The sequence below is a fragment of the Elephas maximus genome, chromosome 1 (genome assembly GCF_024166365.1).
Source record: "Elephas maximus indicus isolate mEleMax1 chromosome 1, mEleMax1 primary haplotype, whole genome shotgun sequence".
NCBI lineage: Eukaryota > Metazoa > Chordata > Mammalia > Proboscidea > Elephantidae > Elephas > Elephas maximus.
The window spans coordinates 47,081,104-47,103,076 of record NC_064819.1 but is presented as its reverse complement, the minus strand read 5'-3'; the positions used below and the strand labels follow the sequence as shown (position 1 = coordinate 47,103,076).

General features: G+C 41.7%; 1 protein-coding gene and 1 non-coding gene across 20 annotated transcripts in view; both read right to left on the bottom strand.

Annotated features, from left to right (window-relative positions):
- Positions 1-21,973, bottom strand: part of FARS2 (phenylalanyl-tRNA synthetase 2, mitochondrial) — a 648,562-nt gene that overhangs the window by 593,398 nt on the left and 33,191 nt on the right. Inside the window, exon 1 of one of the 19 annotated variants that reach the window (XM_049882689.1) lies at positions 16,085-18,846. The exons of the other annotated variants lie outside the window; for them this stretch is intronic. The gene's annotated coding sequence lies outside the window, so the exon portion shown is untranslated. Of the gene's footprint in view, positions 1-16,084; positions 18,847-21,973 lie in introns of those variants that run through there. 19 annotated transcript variants of the gene reach the window in all.
- On the bottom strand, positions 1,697-1,953 carry TRNAL-UAA (transfer RNA leucine (anticodon UAA)). The gene is made up of 2 exons: positions 1,916-1,953; positions 1,697-1,740 (listed from the first exon to the last, which is right to left on the bottom strand). It is a non-coding gene; the product is annotated as a tRNA-Leu (tRNA).

The window sequence follows — 21,973 nt, the reverse complement described above, 5'->3', positions numbered from 1 at the left end:
TTGAGCACTGGTGGCACAATTGTTAAGCACTCAGCAGCTATCCGAAGGGTTGGCGGCTGAAACCCAACAGCCGCTCCACGAGAGAAAAAACCTGGTGATCTGCTCCCATAAAGATTAGAGTCTAGGAAACCCTATGGGGCAGAGCTACCCTGTCACATGGGGTCACTATAAATCTAAATCAACTCAACAACACACAGCAACATTGCTAAGCCTTACCTTATACTGACCACACACTGTTCAAAGCTTGCCTTTTGGAACCACTCCAGCACACAAGCCGAGACACTCACTTCTGCGCCACAGTCTGACTCTACTTTTGACAAATGGAGCATCTCATGTGCTGGGGAAGCACACAGTGCTCCCTTGAAGGCTGGAGGGCTGAAGCCACACTGCCTGGCTGCAAGCTTCTATCCACTTGTTAATGGGACTTTGGTCAAGCTACTTACCTTCTCCGTGCCTCAATCTCCCCAGATGTAAAGTAGGGCTAATAATAGTACCTGCCTCATAGACTGTGATGAGGGTTAAGTGTATTAATACACAGTAGGAGTACTTAGGCAGCTACCTACATTATCCCAAATCATCAGGCAATACAAGCATCTTTGCTACTCTCTGACACTTTTTGTTGTATCCCATCAAGTCAATTCCAATCCATAGCGACCCTATAGGACAGAGTACAACTACCCCATAGAGTTTTCAAGGCTATAAATCTTTACAGGAGTAGATCACCAGGTCTTTTCTCCTGCAGAGCAGCTAGTGAGTTCAAATTACTGACCTTTGGGTTAGCAGCTCAGAGCATTACCATTGTGCCACCAGGGCTCCTTTCTCTGACACTGACCAAACCAAGCTGAACCCGTTGCCACTGAGTTGATTCCGACTCATAACAACCCCACAGGACAGAGCAGAACTGCCCCAGAGTTTCCAAGGAGCAGCTGATGGATTCACTGTCCATCTTTTGGTTAGCAGCTGAGCTCTTAACCACTGTGCCACCAGGGCTCCATATCTGAGGCTAGGAGGAATTAAACAGGCTCTCTAGTGCAAAGCCTTGCCATCCACAGTGTGTGGTGTTAGCTACTGGCCTCACCTGGGGGCTGGTGACAAATGCTGAATCTCGAGCCTGCCCAGCCTCCTGATGGGATCACACTTGGAGGAGCCCTGCCCTCCAGGAGGAGATGCACAAGGAGGAACTGCTGCCTTGCAGTCTGCAAGTGAAGAAGGAAGCACAGGGGCACCACTGGTAACGAAGGGGAGGAGTGTATGCATGAGAAGGTCTATGGCAGATAACTCGGTGAATTCCTAGAGGGTAGGGACCATGTCTTATTCATCTTTGTTTTCTCTGCAGAATGCCTGACACGCAGGCGGTGGTTCATCTGGCCCTGTATTCAACTGACCCTACATTTTGCGTATGTGGTTTAAAAAAAAAATTGCTTTAAGGTCTCACCCCCCACTCACCCTATCCACTCCACCACACCCCACCATCGTACAATACTTGACTCTGCACTTTCGTATGAAACCAAAAAACCAAACCCGTTGCCATCGGGTTGATTCCGACTCATAGCGACCCTATAGGACAGAGTAGAACTGCCCTATAGGGCTTCCAAGGGGCACCTGGTAGATTCAAACTGTGAACCTTTTGCTTAGCAGCTGTAGCACTTAACCACTACACCACCAGGGTTTCCGAAAAGTGAGAACATAAATGGTGTGGCAGCGGTGGGGTTCGAACCCACACCATCAAAATAACTGGAGCCTAAATCCAGCACCTTTGAAACCCTGGTCGCGTAATGGTTAAGTGCTACAGCTTCTAACCAAAAGGTTGGCGGTTCAAATCCACCAGGCACTCCTTGGAAACTCTATGGGGCAGTTCTACTCTGTCCTATAGGGTCACTATGAGTTGGAATCAATAGGACGGCAGTGGTTTTTTTTTAAATCCAGCACCTTAGACCACTCGGCCACGCTACCTCCTGCCTTGCATTGAAGATGACGCAAATGGTTGCTAATAAAGGGAAAGATTTCTGAGTGCTTCCCCTAGAAATGATGCTGGCTTTAAAAGACACATGAGGCAGGGTGAGGGTGGGGCTGGGGATAGAAGAGAGGCTTGTAGAATACCCTGGACAAAACAGTGGGCTGGGTCTCTAAAGAGAACATGCTGAATGTGTAAGAAAAAGCAGCTGCTACCTTGCTGCCGTTTTTATTTCAAACTCCCAGTATGTTAAAAATGGAATTAAGGCAACAGAAAATTAAGGGCGTGTTTCTATAACCCTTGACCTTTCCCAGTGACATGAGTTGCTAACCAGCCCTTAGAGGTCAACAATAAGAGAATGATTAGGGATGGGGAGGTAGGGAAAATAAATGACAGAATAGGAAAGTCATACCAACTGCCTCTTAAGCTTCACTCTGGGGAGCACAGCCTTCATTATCTAAGACATCAGAAATGACCAGCCCCCTGTACCTTTGATCCAAGCAATCCACCTCTCATCCAACACCCTGCCCTACCCCCCACCTCCACACACACCTGTCACCATGTAATTAACTAGGGAGAGAAATCCAAACAAGTGAGAAGACAGCCCCCTTCCCAATCCCACACCTTTACGAAATTATCTAAATTGCGAACATCATATCAAGCTCAAATGTGCTTCTCTTGGACAAAACCAGCAACCATCAGTGGCAGGCAGACATTCCTTCTAAGGCTGTCTCACAAGTCAAAGCTGAAAGGGGATTTCCTCCATGTCACTCTGAATCAGCAGCTATGTATGAATACAAATACACCTAACACACTTAAACTATGTAGATCCCTGTGTGGCACGAACAGTTAAGCACTCAACTACTAGCCGAAAGGTTGGCAGTTCGAACCCATCCAGGAGCACCTCAGAAGAAAAGCCTAGCAATCTGCTTCTGAAAGGTCACAGCCACTGAAAACCCTATGAAGCAGTTCTGACCTGAACTGTTGTTAATGACTTGACAGCAACTAACAACAATATATATATTTACACATGTATGTGTGTGTATTACCCCCTCTGCCTACATCAAAAAGGGTTTTGGAGTGGGCAGTGGTCCGATCTGCAACCAATCATGGGGATGGCACAGGACTGGGCCCTGTTTCCTTCCATTGTGCATGGATGGAGTCACCATGAGTATGGAGCCGACCGCAAAGTAGCTAACAACAAGAGGAAGTCTTTGTCCTCAACTTCTGGTGCCCCATTCATTTCCTGCCATTAAGTGAAACTTCTAAGAGATTCACAGCAGGAAAGCCACAGCGGATCAAGCAGGGTCTCCGCTCTAACTACTGACAGAGCAGTCACAGATATAGAGATTACAAAAATAGTGACACATTTGTACAACTTTACATCTGAACAGTCATTTTTAAAACAAAATCAAGGCAAGGAGAACACACATTTTTCTCCAAATCTCATCTCCAAACTTGGATGAACTTTCAACTACTTAATTTTAAAGCCACTATGAGACACAGCCACCGCTGTTTAAGAAAGAAGGGTGTCTTCTTAAACAAGCCCTAGGGGTCAGGAAGGACTTAGACCAAGAAATTCCCAACCCAAAGAACCCTCAGGTGTCCATCTCAGGTTTACTCAAACATACAGCTAGATTTTCTCCTTAGTGATATGGTGTGGTGTAAACGCCCAGGAGGGTTTGCCAGAGCAGGTGAGAAGAGAAGCCCTCAGCACAATGTCATCATGCAGTCTTCAGTTTATAAGCTGACCCTGCCACCAGGACCCAGACCATGACCTGGAACACATATTGAAAGTGCAGGTGAGCAAACAGTTGTCCTTCCTGCATATTTCTAAGCTCAAGGCTCTGCAGGGTAAACTAGACCGATTTCTATAGCAACCAGCACTACACTGTATGCATCTACCGAAATACTCTGTAAGGATATAAAAATCATCTTCCACCACAAATAAACAAAATAGAAGAGATCCCCTCTGTATGTGAAGAATACAGTCTAACAGTCGCTGCTAATAAGGACACCCCATTTTTTGCGATGGCAAAAACCTCAATTAGGGCCCAAAGAACAAGCTATTACAGAGAAATCGGAGCACTGGGTTCTACACCATGAGTATACATTAGACGCTCCTGAGGGCCTGCTAAGCATCCCAATGGCCAGGGCACACAGTGGACTAATTATATCAGAATCTCTGGAGGTGGGCCCCTCGCACCAGTATTTGTTCAAGCTCCCCAGTTGGTTCCCAGCCAAGGTTGGGAACCACTGAATGAGAAATATTCAGAAGGTATCTTGCCTGGGGCCTGACATCTAATACATTAAAACAGTGGTTTACAAACTCTACTTTGTGCCTGAATCCCCTGGGGGACTTGTTAAAGGACACACTGCAAGCCCACTCCCCAGAGTTTCTGATTCAGTAGGTCTGGGGTGGGGGCCAAAAATCAGTATTTCTAATAAGTTCCCAGGTGATGCAGATGCTACTTGTCTAAGGGACTACACATTGAGAATCCCTGAATTAAAACAAGAAGCAATGTCTGCTGTAGACCTTGTTGTTAGTTGTCCTCAAGTTAGCTCCAACCCAGGACGACCTTACATGTAACAAAATGAAACACTGCCCAGTCCTGCGCCATCTTCATGATCACTGGTATGTTTCGGGCAGCTTTTCACCAGTCGCATTCTTCCAACCTGGGGGGCTAGAAGCCCAGCACTATATCAGACAATATTGTTATGAGCCATAAGGTTTTCGTTTGCTAATTTTAGATCATCAGGCCTTTCTTCCTAGTCTCTCTTAATCTGGAAGCTCCGTTGAAACCTGTCCCCCGTGGAATCTGAAATGCCAGTGGCACAGCTTCCAGCATCACAGCAACATGCAAGCTACCACAGTACAGCAAACTGAGAGACAGGCCGTGGACCAAAGACCTCAGTCCCTAGTCTCCAGCCTCAGTGCTGCCTGCTATCCTGGAATGCCTAGTCAACTCTCTTCTCAAATCTCCAACTTCCCTTCTGTCCACAGGCCTATGTCCCTCTTTCATTACATCACCCCATCGCCTACTTCACAGAGAAAGCAGAAGCCACCCTCCAAGTATGCCCGCACAATACCACACCCAAAATGTCTCCGTCTGGATTCAGAGTCCTGTTCTGCCCACTCTTTAAGGACAGCACACACCCTCTTCACAAAACGCATACATGAAAGAAATGGATCCATTTCCCAACTGTAGCTCTTCTGTGAGAAGGCTGGAAAACTCACTTTATCTGAATCAAAAAAAAAAAGTCCTCAAGGTTGACCGTTAATACTTTCCAGGCTTCCCCCAATTTCAATCCAGCTTTAGATGCTTCTACTTGGTTTTATTTGAAAGCAAACACCCGGCAGGATAAGCTGAGATGTATGAAAAACTCCTCCAGAATCAATGCTTATTTACTGAAAAAATTTAAAGGCAAAGTTTCACCCAAGAGACTTAAGTAAAAACAAAATCACCCACACCGCAGATTTTTTTTAAGATAATGTTTTCAGTAACAAAAACGTTTCAAAGTGTAAACTTGGAAAGGCAGGAAAAAGCCATGGAGAGATATTTAAAGATGAATATTGTCCTACAAAATATGACTTTTTTTAAAAAGACTCCTTTTATTTAAAAAAAATAATAAAGCTACACCTAAGAGTGCTTAACAGCATGAACTCTGAAGGCAGGCTGCGTGGGTTCGAGTCCAGGCTCTGACACTATTAGGTAGGGTGTCTTCTTACCTGTGTATCACAGGGGTGAAGGCTCTGGCATCCCTGGGGGCTCAAAGTCAGATCTGCATGTTACCTCCCTGTGCTCACTTACCCTGTGACTCCTTTCCTCATCTGTAACCTAGAGCTAACAACAGTACCTACCACCTCCAGCTGTTGCGAGGATTAAAGATATGTGAAGCGTTTAGAACAGCACGTGGTACAGCGTGAGACCTCCATAAATCCCAGCTACTGTATTACGTTTCTGCCTTTGTGGTTCACTACAAAGCCCTGGCGGTGCAGTGGTTAAGTGCTCAGCCGCTAACCAAAAGGTTGGCGCTTCGAACCCACCAGCTGCTTCATGGGAGAAAGATGTGGCAGTCTGCTTCGTAATAGCAAAAGCCTTGGAAACCCTATTCGGCAGTTCTACTCTGTCCTATAGGGTTGCTATGAGTAGGAATCAATTTGATGGCAACGGGATTGTTTTGTTTTGTATACAGAAAAATTAGGCTACATACTAAGTTGTAAAATATCACAAACAGGAATTCCTAACCAGCTCCTTTCTTCATATGTGTATATATATGTTTAAAACATTAAATTTCTTTTTTGATGATCCAAGAAGTTTATATGCTGGTGAGATTCATTTCCTTGCAGTGCTTCTTGCCTCTGGCAAACCTGCCACCTCTAATTTGTTTTAAAAGGAATTCTAATCACCCAATCAATCATAGGCTTGACCTACAGCCTTCACAACCACTTCACTGTAGTTAAAACTGTTTCTAAAAATTCATGTTGTAAAAGTTCTTCTGTCCTGTCTTCAAGCTCCAAAATGCCAATGACAAGAATATAATTTGGGCAAACCCTATGAGGGATGAAAAAATAGAATACGGAGTTTCTAATTCACCTTCTACCAAGATCCTTTAAATAAAACTGAATATCTATGATACCATGAAGCAATAGCTTTCCCTCCTTTGGTGCACAAAGACTTACAAATCAGTGAATCAATTTAGTCCCTTCACCACAAAAATCAAATGGTCCACTTCAGGTTTTAAGTAACTTCTCTTTCTTTATGCAGAGATAGAGAGCTGACCAAGTCATAATCCCTTCCACGCTCACCTCCTGCCCTCCTAACCCACAACGAATCTTAAGCCCACTGGTATCCACTCACCTGCTTGTCCCCTATTTCAGTGGAAAGACCAGCTTTCTTTACACCTGGGCTCAGCATATAAAAATGTTCAAAAATCTTCCACTAAGACAAAGAGCACCCTATTTCTTGACAACCCCATCCAGCGACAGCCCCTCTGTCATTGCCTTGTCTCATTCTTTCCCAAGGATACCTGGAGACTTGAGCATTATCACCCTACCCCCCAACCCCATCTTCATTTTCTCATCGTCCATCCACTTCTCAACCAATGACTGGCTTCTGCTCTAGCACTCCACCGAAACCACTTTGAATAGTGTCACTGACAGCCTCCTACTCAATCTACTGGCTATTTTCAGAGTTTATTTTACTTAAACTCTCTGCAGAATCTGACATTACTGGCCACACCCTCTATGAGACACTCTGCCCTTAGCGTTTGTTACAACGCTCTCTTCTGCTTTTCCTTCCACCTCTCTGAACACTCCAACTCAGTGTCTTCAAGGACTCAACACCTGCCACTCATTCCCTATCAGTCAGTGACCCCGTTTTTGGCCCTCTTCTTCCTCTATTACACACCCTTACTTCACCCCATCTACCTTCAAATATAATTGGCTTCACTACCAGTTATATGCCAAGGTGTCTCCCTCGTAAGCTCCTGTCCACACACACAGCTGTCCATGCAGGACTTCTCCAGTTGGACGCCCCTCTGTGGCACAGTGAATTATTTAATATGGCCCTTCTAGCCATTGGCCTTGTAACTCCCAAATGACTGGGTGGAACTACGCAAATGAGGTGCTTGTGGCCCACCAAGGGGATTGGACAGCTTGCTAGTAATGCAAATAAGGTTCATGGCACCTTTATGAGCATGGGACCATGCATTTAAGGTGTATGGAACCCTAATGAGGGATTGGTCAGTTTTGTCATCCCATTAGGCTTAAAATGTGCCCTCCCATAGGCAGACAGGGTGACCTCACATCCACCAAGAAAGAAGAGCCAGGAGTGGACCATGTCCTTTGGACCCTGGGTCCCTGCACTGAAAGCCTCCTGGAACCAGAAAAAGAGAGAAAGGGAGCTGTAACGATTCAATCCGTAACATTGCTGTTGTTCACTTGTTTCTCCCACTAGACTGTGAACTCTTTGGAGAAGGAAATGTCTTATCAGACTTTGTATATATAATAACTACCACGTATTTTTTTTACCACATATTTGTAAAATTAAGGAAGGAATATTCATAAGGAAAGCTTATTTTTTATCAAATATACTCAATATTTGATTCTAGGAATAGAAAAGACAGATAAATCTCTCACTGAGTACCAGTTCAGAGAGAAGAGATGGTTCTTTTTCATAAGGCAGAACTCAGACTTCATTTTCTCAGAAATTATAAAAGTCAAAGGAGATTGATTCATTTATTTTTTCTTAATTGAATGGTTCCAGGAGCCAGAAACGCCAGCAGGCTCTTTAGCCTCTTCACTCACCTCCTGACCAATCCTCCAGTAACATGCCTTCAGAAAAGTGCTTCAAACAGCACTGGATTTTGGAACAAAGATTATAAATTGCTCGATTTGTTCAAGAACAGCACCCTACTAAAATCCCAAAAGTAAATGAAAGAATCGAAGTTGAGAAGCAGCTTCCTATGCTGGATAAAACCAAGTTCCTTGTATAAGATCAAGTCAACAAGAATGAATAGATCAAAATAACTAGCAGGTAAACACTAACCAAGGCTTTTTCCCTAATGGTGAACAGATACAACACGATGAGGTTTCAACCCCTATTTCTGAAGCGTATGAAAGTGAGAAAAACAAATGGTACATGCTTTTCAGGAGACATATAAAATAAATTTTTCCATGCAGGACTAGCAATATTTCCATTCTGAAAAATTTTAAACCTACCTCGAGGGGATAAGAAGGAGTTATTATCAACTAAATGAGATCTAATAATCTATAATCCAGTCACAGGTCATCAAAACAGGACTATGTCAACCTTAGAGTTTTTATATTTCACCAAGAAAAACTGAGCTCTATACGACCACATTCTGCTAGAAAAACTCCTTTATTATTTAACATAGCCTGTTGTATTTTCACATTATATAAATTCAGAAATAAATACCCTCTGTATTTTAAGTTATCAATAAAATAAGAGTTTCTAATTACTTTGATGACTTTTCTTCCAAAGGAACTTGCAGTCCAGTAGTAACTTAAAGCAGTCAGTGAGATATCACATTTTATGTCCCAAGAACCTGACAGCTTTGTATAGCGTGTTCTACTTAGCTGGAAAAAAACCCTGCATAAGGAAGCATAAGCTGTCAAGTATTACACACACACAATCACATACACACATGTCATTAGTTATAATAGCTGGAACAAAGCAGGTAAATGAGAGTTAAAAAAAAAATAACTTGAGACTTCTGTTGAAGGTTCCAGATTCAACTTTCCTGCAGTTTTGGGAAATGTAATATGCACCAAGCTATTACTTTTTTTTTTTTCAAAGATAATTCCATACTTTATTGTTGGCACAGTGGTTAAGAGCTCGGCTGCTAACCAAAAACGTTTACCAGTTTGAATCTACCACCTGCTCCTTGGAAATCCTATGAGGTAGCTCTCCTCTGTCTTATAGGGTCGCTCACTATGAGTCAGAATGGACTAGACAGCAACAGGTTTGGTTTTCTTTTTGTTGTTGTTGTTTTACTTAATCGTTGTTAGGTGCCATGGAGTCAGTTCTGACTCATAGCAACCCTATGCACAACAGAACGAAACACTGCCCAGTCCTGCCTGCGCCATCCTCATAATCGTTGTTATGCTTGAGTTCATTGTTGCAGCCATTGTGTCAATCCACCTCGTTGACGGTCTTACTCTTTTCCGCTGACCCTGTACTCTCCCAAGCATGATGTCCTTCTCCAGGGACTGGTCCCTCCTGACATGTCCAAATATGTAAGACACAGTCTCGCCATCCTTGCTTCTAAGGAGCATTCTGGTTGCACTTCTTCCAAGACAGGTTTATTTGTTCTTTTTTGGCACTCCACAGTATATTGAATATTCTTCTTCAGTCTTCCTTATTCATTGTTCAGCTTTCACATGCATAAGATGCGATTGAAAATACCATGGCTTGTGTCAGGCGTACCTTAGTCTTCAGGGTGACATCTTTGCTCTTCAACACTTTAAAGAGGTCCTCTGCAGCAGATCTGCCCAATGCAATGCGTCTTTTGATTTCTGGACTGCTGCTTCCATGGATATTGATTGTGGATCCAAGTAAAATGAAATCCTTGACAACTTCAGTCTTTTCTCCGTTTATCATGATGTTGCTCATTGGTCCAGTTGTGAGGATTTCTGTTTTATGTTGAGGTGTAATCCATACTGAAGGCTGTGGTCTTTGATCTTCATTAGTAAGTGTGCTTCAAGTCCTCTTCACTTTCAGCAAGCAAGGTTGTGTCATCTGTTAATGAGTCTTCCTCCAATCCTGATGCCCCGTTCTTCTTCATATAGTCCAGCGTCTCGGATTATTTGCTCAGCATACAGATTAAATCGGTACGGTGAAAGAATACAACCCTGACACACACCTTTCCTGACTTTAAACCACTCAGTATCCCCTTGTTCTGTCCAAACAAGTGCCTCTTGATCTATGTAAAGGTTCCTCATGAGCAAAATTAAGTGTTCTGGAACTCCCATTCTTTGCAATGTTATCCATAATTTGTTATGATCCACACAGTCGAATGTCTTTGCACAGTCAATAAAACACAGGTAAACATCCTCTTGGGATTCTCTGCTTTCAGCCAGGATCCATCTGACTTCAGCAATGATATCCCTGGTTCCACATCCTCTTCTGAACTCAGCCTGAATTTCTGCAGTTCCCTGTCGATACACTGCTGCAGCCGTTTTTGAATGATCTTCAGCAAAATTTTGCTTGCGTGTGATATTGATGATATTGTTCTATAATTTCCACATTCGGCTGGATCACCTTTCTTGGGAATAGGCATAAATACGGACCTCTTCCAGTCAGTGATATTGAAAATTTAGTTATTTCTCACTATCTGTATCTATCCCATAAATATATACTGTAAGACCTATACATACTTATAATTCCTTGAATTACTTGTAGGAAGAATTCCAGATGCATTCAAGGGAGTATTTTTGCTTATTTAAATAAGCCTCTACTATATGTATTTGCTCTCATCCACAGTAACTTTAACTATGCAATATTTTAAAGTTGTACGCTTTTATTTACCTATATAGTGCCCATATGTAATAATACTGCTTTCTCTCCTACCTTACAATAAGTAACTTTCACTAATGGGTACAGGTATTCCACTTACATCTAAATATGCAAGGATGAACGTGGGCAGCTACATATATAGCCTAAAACAACATAATTGATATTTACACGAAAATGGTTGTTTTAAACCCCATGGAAGTGGCACAAGCATGAAGTCATTTATTCTAGGTTGAACTTCTAAGATGCTGAACTGTTGACATTAATGTTATAAAGAATGTATTTCCCGTTTGCTACATTTTTTTCACAAGTGACAAGCCCTTAGAGCGGGAGAATTTTCACAGTTGATTCATTTCAACAGCCTTAACAGTATTCTTAAAAATGTAAGAAAATTTAGCAATAGCAAAAAGATAGAAACAATCTAGGTGCCCATCAACGGACGAATGCATAAACAAATTATGGTATATTCATACAATGGAATACTATGCAACAATAGGGAACAGTGATGAATCCACGCAACACCTCATAACATGGATGAATCTGGAAGGCATTATGCTGAGGGAAACTAGTCAATCGCAAAAGAACAAATATTATATAAGACCACTATTATAAGAACTGAAGAAAAGGTTTAGACACAGAGAAAACATCCTTTGATGCTTAGGAGGGTGGGAAGGGAAGTAGAGAGGTATTCGCTAATTAGGCAGTAGATAAGAATTATCTCAGGTGAAGAAGACAACACATGATACAGGGAAGTCAGCCAACTGCACTAAACCAAAAGCTGAGAAGTTTCCTGAACACAACCAAACACTTCGAAGGACACAGTAGCAGGGGTGGGGGTCTGGGGACCATGGTTTCAGGGGACATCCAGGTCACTCGGCATAACGAAGTTTATTAAGAAAATGTTCTGCATCCCATTTTGGTGAGTGGCACCTGGGATCTTAAAAGCTAGGGAGCAGCCATCTAAGATACATCAATTGGTCCCAACCCACCTGGAGCAAAGAAGAATGAAGAACACCAAAGACATAAGGAAAATACGAGCCCAAGAGACAGAAAGGGCTACATAAAGAAGAGACTCCATCAGCCTGAGGCCAGAAGAACGAGATGGTGCCCAGCTACCACCAATGACAGCCCTGACAGGAACACAACAGAGAGTCCCTGACAGAGCCAGAGAAAAGTGGGAACAGAGCTCAAATTCTAGTAAAAAGATTAGACTTAATGGTCTGACTGAGGCTGGAGGGACCCAGGAAGACACAGCCCCGGGACTCTCTGTTAGCCCAGAAATGAAACCATTCCCGAAGCCAACTCTTTAGACAAAGATTAGACTAAACTATAAGACACAAAGTGATACTCATGAAGAGAGTGCTTCTTAGCTCAAGTACATACATAAAACTAAATGGGCAGCTCCTGTCTGGAGGCACGATGAGAAGGCAAAAAAAGACAGGCGATTTGTTGAACGGATGTGGGAAATTGGGAGTGTGCTGTCCGTTCATAGGGAGAGCAACTAGGGTCACATAAAAATGTGTGTATAAATTTTTGTATGAGAAACTAACTTGAACTAAGCTAAGTAAACTTCCACTTAAAGCACAATTTAAAAAATGTAAGAAAATTAAAGAAAAAAAAATTGACAATACATTTAACACATAACAAGAATCAAACTCCCCTAGAGAATCCAGCCCAAGATGGCGGCCTCCTCATGCCTAGCCAGGCAGCAGTTTGATCCCTGGGGCGTGGGGAGAGCAACGGGAAGTAGCCAGAGGAGAAATGGACACTCTTACCTGCTGAGAAGGGAGTCAGGGTAGTAAGAGGAAATGCTGCAGCTGGGAAGGAACAGGCATCCAAAAGGATTTTGGACACCTTAGTGTCATGGATTGAATTATTTTCCGCAAAAATGTGTGTCAACTTGGCTAGGCCATGATTTCCAACATTGTGTGATTGCCCACTATTTTGTCATCTGATGTGTAAATCCTGTCTCTAATCCAATCCTGCAGTTATGTTAATGAGCCAGGACTCAGTCTACAAGATTAGGTTGTGTCTTAAATCAATCTCTTTTGAGATAAAAGAGAGAAAGCAAGCAGAAAGACATGGGAGCCTCATTACCACCAAGCAAAAAGAGCCATGAGCACACATCCTTTGGACTGGGGGTCCTTGCACTGAAAAGCTCCTAAACCAGGGGAAGACTGATGACAAGAACCTTTCCCCAGAGCCAACAGAGAGAGAAAGTCTTCCCCTGGAGCTGGCACCCTGAAAGCCATCCACCTGTGGTATTTCTGTTAGAGCACCACTAAGACACTTGGTCAGCAGTTCGATCTTCTAAATTCACCTTTTTTGTCTTCTTCTTCTTCCTTCTCTTACTCATTAATACTACTGCTGCCTCTGACAAAAAATCTACAGCAAATGATTACAGAGCAATTCCCCACAAACAAAACCGTCTGGGAAGCCAAGTTAGGCAAGTGCCTCAGGCTAAATACGCAAAACCGAATATGAACATATGCTAAAGGACTTTATCAAATTCAGGAAATTTTCTTCTATGCTTTATAAAAAATTGACACCAAAATCTAATTTATCTTCCCAAGCAATAAAAGATATTGTCAGGCTCTTTGCCTAAAGGTCCCTCATTGCTAGAGCTCAGCAGGCACCATCCACAGAGACACCCATTGGGCCATGGCTGGCACCCTGTGCTCTGCAGGCAAGTCAGACCCAGGGGCCACGCAGCCTTTCTTCCCTGTCAAGTCTGACATGGCCAGGCTGTCTGCATCCAGGGTTCAAAGGAAACACAAAACTTAGGAAAAGTCTGTAACCATCTGAGACTCTGAAGTAGTACCAAAATTGATTTAGGAATCATTTAAGATGTAAAAACTATACATACATAGACACGTAAATGCATATATATAATACACATAATATATTTAAATTTTTTTTTAATTTATTACATATATTTTAATATACATATATAATATATATAATTTAATATATATTACATATTTCATATATATACACATACATATATAATACATATAATATATATTATCATGTAAAATATAGAGTCCCTGGGTGGTACCAACATTTAACAAGCTCGGCTACTAACCAAAAGATTGGAGGTTCAAGTCTATCCAGAGGTTCCTCAGAAGAAAGGACTAGTGATCTACTTTCGAAAAATCAGCCATTGAACACCCTATGGAGCACAGTTCTACTCTGACACATGTGGGGTCACCTTAAGTCAAAGTTGACTTGATACCAATTGGTACTAGTGATATATGTATTTTATATATATATGGTATACACATACACACATTTTCTATATACAGAGGACAAAGAACATGGGTAGGAAAAAGCATTTTACATTCTGAATAGAAATATGAACTTTTTAATGTCATTACAAGAAACATTATAAGCAAACACTGATAGTAAGTCAGGCTGTAATTCTGCTGATGAACTATGGGACAGGTGGTAATGAGCTCTCACTGAAAATAATTAATCCAATGTTCCTTTTAAAATGAACTATTCCAAACCAACAGAAACTGGAGTATATCTAAAAAAGAGTACTCTGTCTGGAAATCGAGTGTTTAGAGGAAGAGGAGGAAAAAATAGATTTAGCCCAGAGAAGAAGAGGCACTGGGAGGGCATCGCTCACGTATCTGAGATGCTATCATGCAAAAAGAGAAGACCTCTGTTCTAGGCAGCTGATGACACCATGAATGGAAAGGAGAGAGAAGAATACAAGAATCAAATTCCTCACATATGAGCTCTCTTAAAAATTAGGAAAAATGGCTGACGCCCTTGAAAGGAACAAGCACCGTGAGACTGTTAGGATTTCAGCTTAATGCTGGCGGATCCTCCACCAGGAGAGCTGGAGTGAATAGTTCATTTGAGCCATGGCTCCTTCCCACCAACACAGAGACAGTCACTACCAGAGACGTTCGAATGTGACCTCGACGGTTTGATTTACGTTTAACCAGTTACTGTCTAGTCAACGTCAACTCATGGTGACCTCATGCGTATCAGAGTAGAACTGGGCTACATAGGGTTTTCAATGGCCGCCTTTCAGAAGTAGACTGCCAGGCCTTTCTTCCTAGTCCATCTTAGTCTAGAAACCCTGCTGAAACCTGTTCAGCATCACTGCCACATGCAAGCCCCCACTGACAAATGGGTGGGGGTTATGCACAAGGTACGCTGGCCAAAAATCAAACCCGGGTCTCCCAAATGGAAGGTCAAAATTCTACAACTGAACCACCCCTGCCCTTGACCCCTCGTTCCCATAGTAATAATATAGAGCAAGGCATTTGATGGAGCCAGCACTTACAAGACCACAGGTAGGCCCCAACTTATGATGGGGTTTCACTGCAACGGTTCCATCTTAAGTTGGTTCTGACATAAGTTGAATACCTCACTTTTTTTTTTTACTTTTCATTATTGCCTTTTATTATCAGTATCTTTATAAATCCAATCTTTATTTGTCTTTGGAGGTTGGCATGAGAATGATAACACCAGCAAATTACACACTGCAACTTTGTACGTACTACATATTACTAACTAAACACAGATGTACAAAAAAAAAAGATGGTCATAACTGGTTCGTCATAACTCGAATACATCATAAGTAGGGAACTACATGTATAGCTACCTCCTTCAAATTCCCAAAATGCCTATTGCTTACTAAATGACTAAAAAGCCATCTTGAATCTGTAAGTTTAAACGTGCTTGTCTGCATTACTGTCCAATGTTCACAATGATATCATGCTGCTAAGTTAAAAAGTATTAAAAGATATGAAGTGGGAGGGGGGCCAAGATGGCTGACCAGGTAGACGCTACCTCAGATCCCTCTTGCAACAAAGACTCGGAAAAACAAGTGAATCGATCACATAAATGACAATCTACGAACCCTGAACAACAAACACAGATTTAAACAGTTGACCTGAGTGACAGAGATGGACAACGAACAACTACGGGGAAGCAGCGACTGTTTTCGGAGCCTAGAGCCAGCGTCTCATTCAGGTAACCTTGGCGCCAGGCTTAGGACTGGGCCCAGGGTAGCTGAACACAACATCTTGTGACTGCGCAAACACGGGGCGCAGGCCTACCCCCCTGAACTGACCGTGGGAGGGGGCCCAGCCGGTCCATACGGGCGGTGTGGCGACGCGCCTGATGGGAGGAGAAGTCCCCGGGAGGCAGTGACTGGTTGTGGAGCCGGGAGTACAGCGTCCCAGCCAGAGAACCTTGGCACCGGGCTTTGGACTGGGCAAAGGGGAGCTGAACACAGCATCCGGTCACGGCGTAAACACGGGACGCAGCCCTACTCCCCTGAACTAACCCCGGGAAGGGGCCCAGCCAGTCCGCGGAGGTGGCACAGCGACGCGACTGGCGGGACAAGAAGTCCCCGGGAGGCAGCAATTGATTTTGGAGCTGGGAGTGCAGCGTCCCAGCAAGGGAAACTTGACGCTGGGCTTTGGACTGGCAGCAGAGGATGTGACCTCAGCTTCAGCGTGCCAGACCCTCAGGGACAATCTCCACACAGCCAGCACACATAAGCGACATGCCCCTCGGGAATCTCAGATAAAATAGTCATCCCAAGCAAGATAAGCAACTTTGGCTATATTCTTGGGTGCCACTCTCTCCTGTTTTTCTGGATCCTCCACTCCCCTTCCCAGGTGGCTTCACTAACATTGGAATTTCCTGAGCCAGAGGGAGAACGGCTTTGCTTTTCCCTTTTTTTTTTTTTTTTTTTGGTCTTTTCCTGACCCATTCTTCCGGCCTGAGAGAAGCAACCACAAAAAACCCAGGGACCAAAAATCCTTCCCTAATTGGACTAAAAACACAGAACCAGCTCCAGCCAACCATATATGATCCAAATCTCGGGCTTTCATCCTTACATGGAACAAGGTGGCGGTTATAATGAAAAGGCAGTTCTGATAGGGATCTGACTGCATTTTTTTTAGCGCATTTACTGGAAAAACTAGTTTCCCAGGTCTGATATCTCTGCTTATTCAACGGAGCCCTAACTGACCCACAACAGGGAACTGAGGGCTGAAGCTCCACCCAGACCACCTAGCCTCTTGCCTTAGGAGTCTAAGGAGGGTGACACCTACCAATCAGTAGAGGTACTTGCACTGGGGGCCTAAGGTACAGCTGCAGAGCCCTCCCACCAAGGTGCTATAGGAATAGAGACACACCTACCTCACTGACACTTGGGGGAAGCCTGTCAGCACCCTGCCCACCCTGGAGTGTGAACCCCAGCTGCTAATAGAATCTGGTGCACACAACTATCACCACTACTTCTCGAGGTGGATAGGTGTTAGGGTGCAGCACACACTTGATGACCCAAAATCAGATTCTACTCAAGAATAGTGAATACACTCAGGCATATATATCTGGCAACAGCCCGAACCACCCGGTAATAGGTCATAAGTAAGTCAAGGGCTACAACAAACAAGACAGCACAATCTAGTAGCCCATCCACGTATATTGAAAGAAAACAAAACAAGATAACACTCAGTGAGCAATTATACACTAAATCACTACTATATCTTAGTGATGGCTAGGAGACAGCAGTCGATATCAAACCACATAAAGAAGCAGACCATGACAGCTTCTACAACCCCCCAAACAAAAGAATCAAAATGTTTCCCAAATGAAGACACAATCCTGGAATTATCAGATACAGATTATAAAAAACTAATTTACAGAATGCTTCAAGACATCAGGGATGACCTCAGAAATGAAATAAGGCAAACTGCAGAAAAAGCCAAGGAACACACTGATAAAACAGCTGAAGAACTCAAAAAGATTATTCAAGAAAATAGTGGAAAAATTAATAAGTTGCAAGAATCCATAGAGAGACAGCATGCAGAAATCCAAAACATTAACAATAAAATTATAGAATTAGACAACTCAATAGGAAGTCAGAGGAGCAGACTCGAACAATTAGAATGCAGACTGGGAAATCTGGAGGACCAGGGAATTAACACCAACATAGCTGAAAAAAAATCACATAAAAGAATTTTAAAAAATGAAGAAACCCTAAAAATCATGTGGGACTCTATCAAGAAGGATAACTTGCAAGTGATTGGAGTCCCAGAACAGGGAGGGAGGACAGAAAACACAGAGAAAATATTCAAAGATCTCCTGACAGAAAACTTCCCTGACATCATGAAAGACGAAAGGATATCTATCCAAGATGCTCATAGAACCCCATTTAAGATTAATCCAAAAAGAAAAACACCAAGACATATTATCATCAAACTCGCCATAACCAAAGATAAAGAGAAAATTTTAAAAGCAGCCAGGGAGAAAAGAAAGGTCTCCTTCAAGGGAGAATCAATAAGAATAAGTTCAGACTACTCAGCAGAAACCATGTAGGCAAGAAGGCAATGGGATGACATATACAGCGTACTGAAGGAGAAAAGCTGCCAGCCAAGGATCATATATCCAGCAAAACTCTCTCTGAAATATGAAGGCGGAATTAAGATATTTACAGATAAACACAAGCTTAGAGAATTTGCAAAAACCAAACCAAAGCTACAAGAAATACTAAAGGAAATTGCTCAGAAAACCAATAATATCACATACCAGCACGACACAAGGTCATAGAACAGAACATCCTGATATCAACTCAAATAGGGAAATCACAAAAACAAATTAAGATTAAAAAAAAAAAAAGGCTCAAAACAGGGAATCATTGAAGTCAATATGTAAAAGATCACAAAGATCAAAAAGAGGGACTAAATACAGGTGGCATAGAACTGCCATATGGAGAGGGATACAAGGCGATATAGGACAATACAAGTTAGGTTTTTACTTAGAAAAATAGGGGTAAATATTAAGGTAACCACAAAGAGGTATAACAACTCCACAACTCAAAATAAAAACCAAGAAAAATGTAACGACTCAACAAACATAAAGTCAAATACTATGAAAATGAGGATCTCACAATTTACAAAGAAAAACGTCTCAGCACAAAAAAGTAAGTGGAAAAATGAAATCGTCAACAACACACATAAAAAGGCATCAAAATGACAACACTAAACACTTACTTATCTGTAATTACGCTGAATGTAAATGGACTAAATGCACCAATAAAGAGACAGAGAGTCTCGGACTGGATAAAGAAACACGATCCATCTATATGCTGCCTACAAGAGACACACCTTAGACTCAGAGACACAAACTAAAAGGATGGAAAAAAATATATCAAGCAAACAATAAGCAAAAAAGTAGAGGAGTAGCAATATTAATTTCTGACAAAATAGACTTTAGACTTAAATCCACCACAAACGATAAAGAAGGACACTACATAATGATAAAAGAGACAACTGATCAGGAAGATATAACCATATTAAATATTTATGCACCCAATGACAGGGCTGCAAGATACATAAATCAAATTTTAACAGAACTGAAAAGTGAGATAGACACCTCCACAATTATAGTAGGAGACTTCAACACACCACTTTCGGAGAAGGACAGGACATCCAGTAAGAAGCTCAATAAAGACACGGAAGACCTAATTACAACAATCAACCAACTTCAACTCATTGACTTCTACAGAACTCTCCACCCAACTGCTGCAAAGTATACTTTTTTTTCTAGTGCACAGGGAACATTCTCTAGAATAGACCACATATTAGGTCATAAAACAAACCTTTGTAGAATCCAAAACATCGAAATATTACAAAGCATCTTCTCAGACCACAAGGCAATAAAAGTACAAATCAATAACAGAAAAGCTAGGGAAAAGAAATCAAATACGTGGAAACTGAAAAATACCCTCCTGAAAAAAGACTGGGTTATAGAAGACATTAAGGAGGGAATAAAGAAATTCATAGAATGCAACGAGAATGAAAATACTTCCTATCAACACCTCTGGGACACAGCAAAAACAGTGCTCAGAGGCCAATTTATACCGATAAATGCACACATACAAAAAGAAAAAAGAGCCAAAATCAGAGAACTGTCCCTATAACTTGAACAAATAGAAAGTGAGCAAAAAGAATCCATCAGACACCAGAAGAAAACAAATAATGAAAACTAGAGCTGAACTAAATGAATTAGAGAACAGAAAAACAATTGAAAGAATTAACAAAGCCAAAAGCTGGTTCTTTGAAAAAATTAACAAAATTGATAAACCATTGGCTAGACTGACTAAAGAAACACAAGAAAGGAAACAAATAACCCGAATAAGAAACAAGAAGGGCCACATCACAACAGACCCAACTGAAATTAAAAGAATCATATCAGATTATTACGAAAAATTGTACTCTAACAAATTTGTAAACCTAGAGGAAATGGATGAATTCCTAGAAAAACTCTACCTACCTAAACTAACACAATCAGAAGTAGAACAACTAAATAGACCCATAACAAAAAAAGAGATTGAAACAGTAATCAAAAAACTCCCAACAAAAAAAAGCCCTGGCCCGGATGGCTATACTGCAGAGTTCTACCAAACTTTCAGAGAAGAGATAACACCACTACTACCAAAGGTATTTCAAAGCATAGAAAATGACTGAATACTACCCAACTCATTCTATGAAGCCACCATCTCTCTGATACCAAAACCAGGTAAAGACATCACAAAAAAAGAAAATTACAGACCTATATCCCTCATGAACATTGATGCAAAAATCCTCAACAAAATTCTAGCCAATAGAATTCAACAACATATCAAAAAAATAATTCACCACAACCAATTGGGATTTATACCAGGTATGCAAGGCTGGTTTAATATTAGAAAAACCATTAATGTAATCCACCATATAAATAAAACAAAAGACAAAAACCACATAATCTTATCAATTGATGCAGACAAGGCATTTGACAAAGTCCAACACCCCTTCATGATAAAAACTCTCACCAAAATAGGAATTGAAGGAAAATTCCTCAACATAATAAAGGGCATCTATGCAAAGTCAAGAGCCAACATCACTCTAAATGGAGAGAGCCTGAAAGCATTTCCCTTGAGAACAGGAACCAGACAAGGATGCCCTTTATCACCACTCTTATTCAACATTGTGCTAGAAGTCCTAGCCAGAACAATTAGGATAGACAAAGAAATAAAGGGCATCCGGATTGGCAAGGAGGAAGTAAAATTATCTCTATTTGCAGATGACATGATCTTATACACAGAAAACCCTAAGGAATCCTCCAGAAAACTACTGAAACTAATAGAAGAGTTTGGCAGAGTCTCAGGTTATAAGATAAACATACAAAAATCACTTGGATTCCTCTACATCAACAAAAAGAACATCGAAGAGGAAATCACCAAATCAATACCATTCACAGTAGCCCCCAAGAAGATAAAATACTTAGGAATAAATCTTACTAAAGATGTAAAAGACCTATACAAAGAAAACTACAAAGTACTACTGCCAGAAACTAAAAAGGACATACTTCAGTGGAAAAACATACCTTGCTCATGGATAGGAAGTCTTAACATAGTAAAAATGTCTATTCTACCAAAAGCCATCTATACATACAATGCACTTCCAATACAAATTCCAATGACATTTTTTAATGTGATGGAGAAACAAATCACCAACTTCATATGGAAGGGAAAGAAGCCCTGGACAAGTAAAGCATTACTGAGAAAGAAGAAGAAAGTGGGAGGCCTCACTCTACCTGATTTTAGAACCTTATACAGCCACAGTAGTCAGAACAGCCTGGTACTGGTACAACAACAGGCACATAGACCAATGGAACAGAATTGAGAACCCAGATATAAATCCATCCACGTATGAGCAGCTGATATTTGACAAAGGCCCAGTGTCAGTTAATTGGGGAAAAGATAGTCTTTTTAACAAATGGTGCTGGCATAACTGGATATCCATTTGCAAAAAAATGAAGCAGGACCCATACCTCACACCATGCACAAAAACTAACTCCAAGTGGATCAAAGACCTAAACATAAAGACTAAAATGATAAAGATCATAGAAGAAAAAATAGGGACAGCGTTAGGAGCCCTAATACAAGGCATAAACAGAATACAAA